A 6,796-nucleotide genomic window follows, 5' to 3' on the forward strand; every position below is an offset into this window, starting at 1 on the left:
AGAAAAATATGCCTTTTACGCTGCCACTGATACAAACAAAACAACTGAGACTTCAATGAGCACTCTACGGAGGGCATGTAGGACATAAGGAGAATAAAGCAGGTTACAACTGCACATCTGTTTAGATATAGTAGATCTCCCCAATCCTGACAATTAGTTGTCCTGACAAGACAAGTAGACAGAAACAGAAGATTATTTATATCATTTGAGAAACAGAACTAGTAATGAAACAAAATAGCCACACAAAATAGTATGTCTTTTGCTTTAAAATCATTTTTCTTCAGATATTACACAAAATTAATATACACTGTTAAAAGAAAGCTTATTTTGTTTTGTTTGCAAATAAAGACTAGTGTCGTTTTATTTTATTTTATTTTATTTCAAGAAAGATTTTTCTGCACATGCAAATGAATTTTAGTCCTGGTAACCTGACAACTTTGCTTAAACATTGAATATGAGTTTCCGGTCATAAAAATCTTTCAAAGTACAGCAGTTCAGCCATGAAAACCTGAATACATTAATGATGATGAAGAAGCCCCAGAATGAGTAAACATTTGTTTTCTTCTTTTGCAACATTTCTTGATAAATTGCATACACAAAACTGTTGTAGGATTATTTTAGTTTCCCACTATTTCTTTGCTAATAAATGTGTTTACATTTTTTAGGTACATTATTAGTAATCACTAGATATATAAATACATGTTTTTAAATGACTAAGTTTTTATTAAAATGCCTTGAAAATACATATTACAAGCAACTTTGAAATGTTGTCTTTGGTGTATAAGATAAAACATCAAAATGTATTACTCATGACTGGGTTTTAGATAATTTTCTTCAAATGTAACCCCCTTTCAACTCAGGCAAATGTTCTCTGAAGCTATTTATAAATCATTTACATTGTATCTTATGTTATAAAAATGACACATCTCTTACCAAAAATAGCAATATTGAAGTATTTTAATGTAATACTGTTTGAAGGATCACAATTTACCTTATTAAACAAATTCATTTTTAATTTTTATGTATTTATTTATTTGGAAGTCAGAGTTACATAAGGAGAGGAGAGGCAGAGAGAGAGGGAGAGACAGGTCTTCCATCCGCTGGTTCACTCCCCAATTGGCCATAACTACTGGCGCTTTGCCGATCTGAAGCCAGGAGTCAGGAGCTTATCCTGGTCTCCCACATGGGTGCAGGGGCCCAAGGACTTAGGCCACCCTCTACTGCTTTCTCAGGCCATAGCAGAGAGTTGGATTGGAAGTGAAGCAGCCAGGACTCAAAGAAGCAACCATATGGGATGACAGCACTGCAGGTGGTGACTTTACCTGTTATGCCACAGTGCCAGCCCCAACGGATTCATTTTTATGAAGAGTAGGATTGTTTAATTTTCTGAAACAAATTTTTCTTTATAAGAGATTTTTAATTTTCAAAATGTCATGTGTATCCTTTTTTCAAAACGTTTTGAGGCATAATTTGGGACATACTCTTGAAGATTGGCTTTGCTTTTCTGATTCTTTATACTGTTTATAAAGTAGTTTACAGTAAAACCATGATGACAATACTTTTGTGATTTTTCTATTATTTTCTAAAATGTTCCTTGAACTGGACCTTGATATGTTTTGCATTTATAGTCTTTAAATGGCATACTCATATATGTGAGGACAGCCACTAAAAGGAGTCGTGTTGGCCAGTTAGATGTTTGGAATGTGTCAAGCAATAATATTTCATGTTACTCATAGTGTATCAGTTAGCTCTTGTTCACAACAAACATCTGTAATCACTTGGTTAATCCTCCGCATGCGGCACTGCCACCCCAGGTTCTAGTCCTGGTTGGGACACCGGATTCTGTCCTGGTTGCCCCTCTTCCAGTCCAGCTCTCTGCTGTGGCCCAGGAGGGCAGTGGAGGATGGCCCAAGTGGTTGGGCCCTGTACCCGCATGGGAGACCAGGAGGAAGCACTGGCTCATGGCTTTGGATCAATGCAGTTCCAGCTGTAGCAGCCATTTGGGGGGTGAATCAATGGAAGGAAGACCTTTCTCTGTCTCTCACTCTCTCACTGTCTAACTCTGCCTGTCAAAAAAAAGTGTTTGTTCTGGTTTGTGGTCAAGCAATGGAATTTGAGTAGTTCTCTTGCACTGGGCTGAGCTTGCTGGGAAGTGCCTGGTGTACCATGACTAGTGTGTCTGCAGATTAGCATGTGCTAATGAACTGGTACAGTGAATGAGCCATAGCAGACTGGCCACTCCTTCATTACATCACAGGGTCCACATCCTAAGAGGACAAGTGTCAGCTGCAGGTTTTCTTGAGGCCAAAATTTGATTTTGACACCTGTCATATTTTACTGGCCATGGCAAGTAACAAAGCCAGTCAGAGTGAAGAGGCAGCAATTTCTATATTCTACCAGCGAACAGTCCCATAATAATTTTAAGCAAAAAACACAAAAATTTATGATAGCATTAAAAACATCAAATACAAGGACTTTATCTAACAAAAAAGAGAAAATATACTGAATGTTACAAAACATTAGTCTGTAATTTTAAAAAGATAGAAAGATATTGAAATAAAACTGAGTAAATGAACAATTATAATGTCACTATTTGTGTTAATAAGAATCAGTGAAGAAAGCTGGAAAATACAAAAGAATCAATTGAAATCTATAGAAAAACAAGAGTTTTTCTCTATTTCTGGAATTACTAGGTTAAAGATATGTACCAAATGAAATGAGTTACATTAAGGTCTAAATAAGATCTTTAGATAAGTTTAATAAAAAGTCTGTGAAATTTCTGGCAAGATTCTTTGAAGTAAAACATTATCTTTCTTTCTTTCTTTCTTTCTTTCTTTCTTTCTTTCTTTTTTTTTTTTTGACAGGCAGAGTGGACAGTGAGAGACAGAGAGACAGAGAGAAAGGTCTTCCTTTTCCATTGGTTCACCCCCAATGGCCGCTGCAGCCGGCGCATTGTGTCTGGCATACCACGCTGATCTGTTGTGGCTGGCACACCATGCTGATCCGAAGCCAGGAGCCAGGTGCTTTTCCTGGTCTCCCATGCGGGTGCAGGGCCCAACCACTTGGGCCATCCTCCACTGCACTCCCGGGCCACAGCAGAGAGCTGGCCTGGAAGAGGGGCAACCGGGATAGAATCCAGCGCCCTGAGTGGGACTAGAACCCAGTGTGCTGGCGCCACAGGTGGAGGATTAGCCTATTGAGCAATGGCGCTGGCCCTGAAGTAAAACATTATCTTTCTAAAATTCACTCTATTATTTACTGGTTAAAAAGACAATAAGAAAATATTTGAAAACCACTTCAAATCTGAAAAGTAAGGTGAGTAGGTATTTTTTCGTTAATTTTTTATTGAAAAGCAGAGGGAGAGAATGAGAACATGAAATTTTGTTTCTGTTAGTTAATCCCACAAATGCCTGTAAGAGCTTGAATTGGGCCAGGAACCGAGAACCCCATCTGGGACTCCAATGTGGGTGGCAGGGGACCCAACCATTTGCAGGCATTTTCTGCTGCCTTTTCAGGCACACAAACAGAAAGCTGAATAGGGAGCAAAGTTGCCACAACTCAAACTGGCACTCTGGTGTGGGACCTGAGTGTACCAGGCCATAGCTTAACCTGATGTACCAAAACACCTGCCTCTGGGTAAATCTTTGGAATAGAAGAATTAATAACAATAAATCTATTTTAAGTAAAATATCAAATATTATATATGATCCCAGAATATGTGCACTGCTTTCTACCTTACATTTTAAACATGAAATGCTATTATTACATAACTATTATATAGCTATTAAGGATTACCAAGAATTTATTTAAAAATGAGAAATGTTTGTTATTTTGATAAAATTTTTATAAAGAACATACAGATACAGCTGGATAACAAATATTAAAATTTAAAAAAATAAAATTCTGTGTGATCCGGTAAACATTAAGATCATGGAAAAAGCAGTTGTAATCCTACAGAGAAAACTACAGACCCAATTTGGTGACAGGTTATTTCTAAAAAAGGAGAAATTTTTACTCTAGAAAATTTTTTCAGGTAGTTTAAAAATAAAAAATGTTCTTGAATTTCTATTACAAGGCTCATATAGCTTTTATAACAGTATTAATCAATGACATTATGAGAAAGAACAAGCCATTCTTCCTCATGAATATAGATACAAATAAAATATTAATGAAGTCAATTCTACAATTTTAAAACATAATATATATTAAATTTTGTTTATCCTGGAAATGCAAGGTTAGTTTTACAGAATTATCTGTTACTTTAATTCTCCTCATTAACAACACTAGAATATTCTGTTAATATAGATTAAATATCAGAAAAAAACCTCAGACAACTTTGGGATAAAAATGACTCTTATGAAATGTGAATGGAAGAGTCTACAATCTACAGACATCCTATCCTGAATAAGCAGGCTTAGTCTTGGTCAGTATTTGTAAGCTCTCCTGCAACTAACAGGCTTAGAAAAACAAAAGAAAAAGAAAGAAAAGCAAACATGAATGAAAGAGACCATCTTTAATATGAAAATAGGCATCTATAGAAGAACTACTGCAAAATCATCCTGAGTTGTAAAGTGTTAAGTGATCTTGATAAAGGAGAACAATCTACAGATAAATTATTAGAATTAAATAAATAATTAGAATTAAAAATTTTCCTGTATCCCTTGGTGTAAACCTTGATATATGCACTCTGAAATACTAAAGAAACAAAAGTATAACATTTATGAGAGTATAAAAATTTGAATAATCCTTGACTAAATTTAAATTTAATAAACTATGTTTTATGGAGAATGTTATGAAACTTTATTCGAAGATATCCAAGAAGCTTGAATAAATATAGAGATGATGAATGACATGACTCATTGTCACAAATTGATCTGTATATTCAATGTACTTCTTGGTAAAAAAAAAAAGTTTGTTTTTATCTGTTAGTTTTCTTGGCAACTTGGCATATTGTTTCAAACATTTACATAGCAGAACAAGAGACATTTAATGGTCAAGATACTTCTGAAGAATAACAAGGATCATTATTTTAACTAGGTAATGTGATAATAGTTCATAATTGAACAAATACACCAGTGGAAAGGATAGAGAGACTGGATAGACAACATATTCAGGAAAACCTAATATATGTCACAATTGGTATAGCTCATCAGTGTTGAAAACAGGGCTATTCATGAAATGGTTCCAAAGACACCAATGAATTCTTTGCTTCATGTCTTACTTAAAATACCAACCCCTTCTACATTAAAAACTTAAATGTGAGAAGAAAAACAATAGAATTTGAGGGAGAAAATGAAATTTGAGATTTATTAAAAGGGGCCCAGTGCTGTGTTGCAGCAGGATAAGCAGAAGTCTACAGTGCCTGCATCCCATATGCATGCCAGTTCAAGTCCCAGCTGCTCCACTTTGGATCCAGCATCCTTCTGATGCACCTGAGAAAGTAGAGGAGGATGGCCCAAGTGCTTGAGTCCCTGTACCCATGGGGGAGACCCAAAGGAGGCGCCAGGCATTGGCATAGCCCAGCCCCTGCTGTTTTGGCTATTTGGGGAGTGAACCAAAGGATGGAAGCTCTCTCTCGCTATCTCCCCTGTTTCTCTTTCTCTGTAACTCTGCCTTTCAAATAAATAAGTAAATCTTAAAAAAATAAAAACTACAAAGAAAAATCATATAGAATTAAATTACTGCAAAATCAATGACTTTTGTCAGCAGAAGTCATCCTAAAAGAATTAAAATGCAAGCCACTGTCTGGAAAAACTTAAAGCAACCAAAATTTAGCATCCAAGTTATATGAGGAAGCCTTTTGAATTGGTTTTAAAAAAAGTCATGCACAGGCACACTTTTTACAGTAAAGGAACAGCACAGTAGTCACAAATATATGCAAAATTCAAATAAAATCCTGGACAGAATTCATGCCATACCTTCTAGATTGGCAAAAATTAACTTTTTGTGAAGATGTAGGGGTTGTACTACACTTCGTATAGAAGTTAAAAATAGTACAAGCATTTTCAAAATAGTTTGACATTTCAGGAAAAATAATTGCGACTGTGTCCTCCCTATGACCCAGCATTCCCATAGAGAGCATAGATAAATTGTTCAATATCTGCATCAGGAATTGTGTATAAGAACATTCACAAGTGCATTACTTGTAATAAAAAACCTTTTTAAATTCAACTATTTATCAGTAATAGAGGGGGTAAGTGTATTTTGAAGTAATCATACATTAAATACTAAAATGGAAGTAAATGAATTATACTCATAGTGCTACACAACAATATATATGATATTAAAAATATAAAGACTTAACATACATCTAGTACATCTGCATTTATGTAAATTTAAAAATCAAAACTAAACACTGTATTGTTTATGAATATATGCATGTGTAACAAAACCATGAAGAGAGACAAGAAAATTATGAACAAAATTTAGGATAGAGGTTGCTTTGAGGTAGCAGAGAGGAGGATATAATTAGCAACAGGAGCTCTGAAAGTTTCAGTTATGGATAATATTTATTTTTTAGGAGGTACCTTTCTCTGAAGGGAGGAGAGAACTTCCACTTTGACTATGACCCTGTCAGAATAAGATCAAAGTCGGCGAAACCTAAAGGCTTCCATAGCCTTGGCAACTCATGACTAGAGCCTAGGGAGATTACTGACGCCATAAACAGGAGTATCAAATTGTTAAATCAACAACAGGAGTCACTGTGTACTTATGTCTCATGTGGGATCTGTCCATAATGTGTTGTCCAATGTGAAGTGATGCTATAACTAGTATTAAAACAGTATTTTTACACTTT

The sequence above is a fragment of the Lepus europaeus genome, chromosome 7 (assembly GCF_033115175.1).
Source record: "Lepus europaeus isolate LE1 chromosome 7, mLepTim1.pri, whole genome shotgun sequence".
NCBI classification, from domain to species: Eukaryota; Metazoa; Chordata; class Mammalia; order Lagomorpha; family Leporidae; genus Lepus; species Lepus europaeus.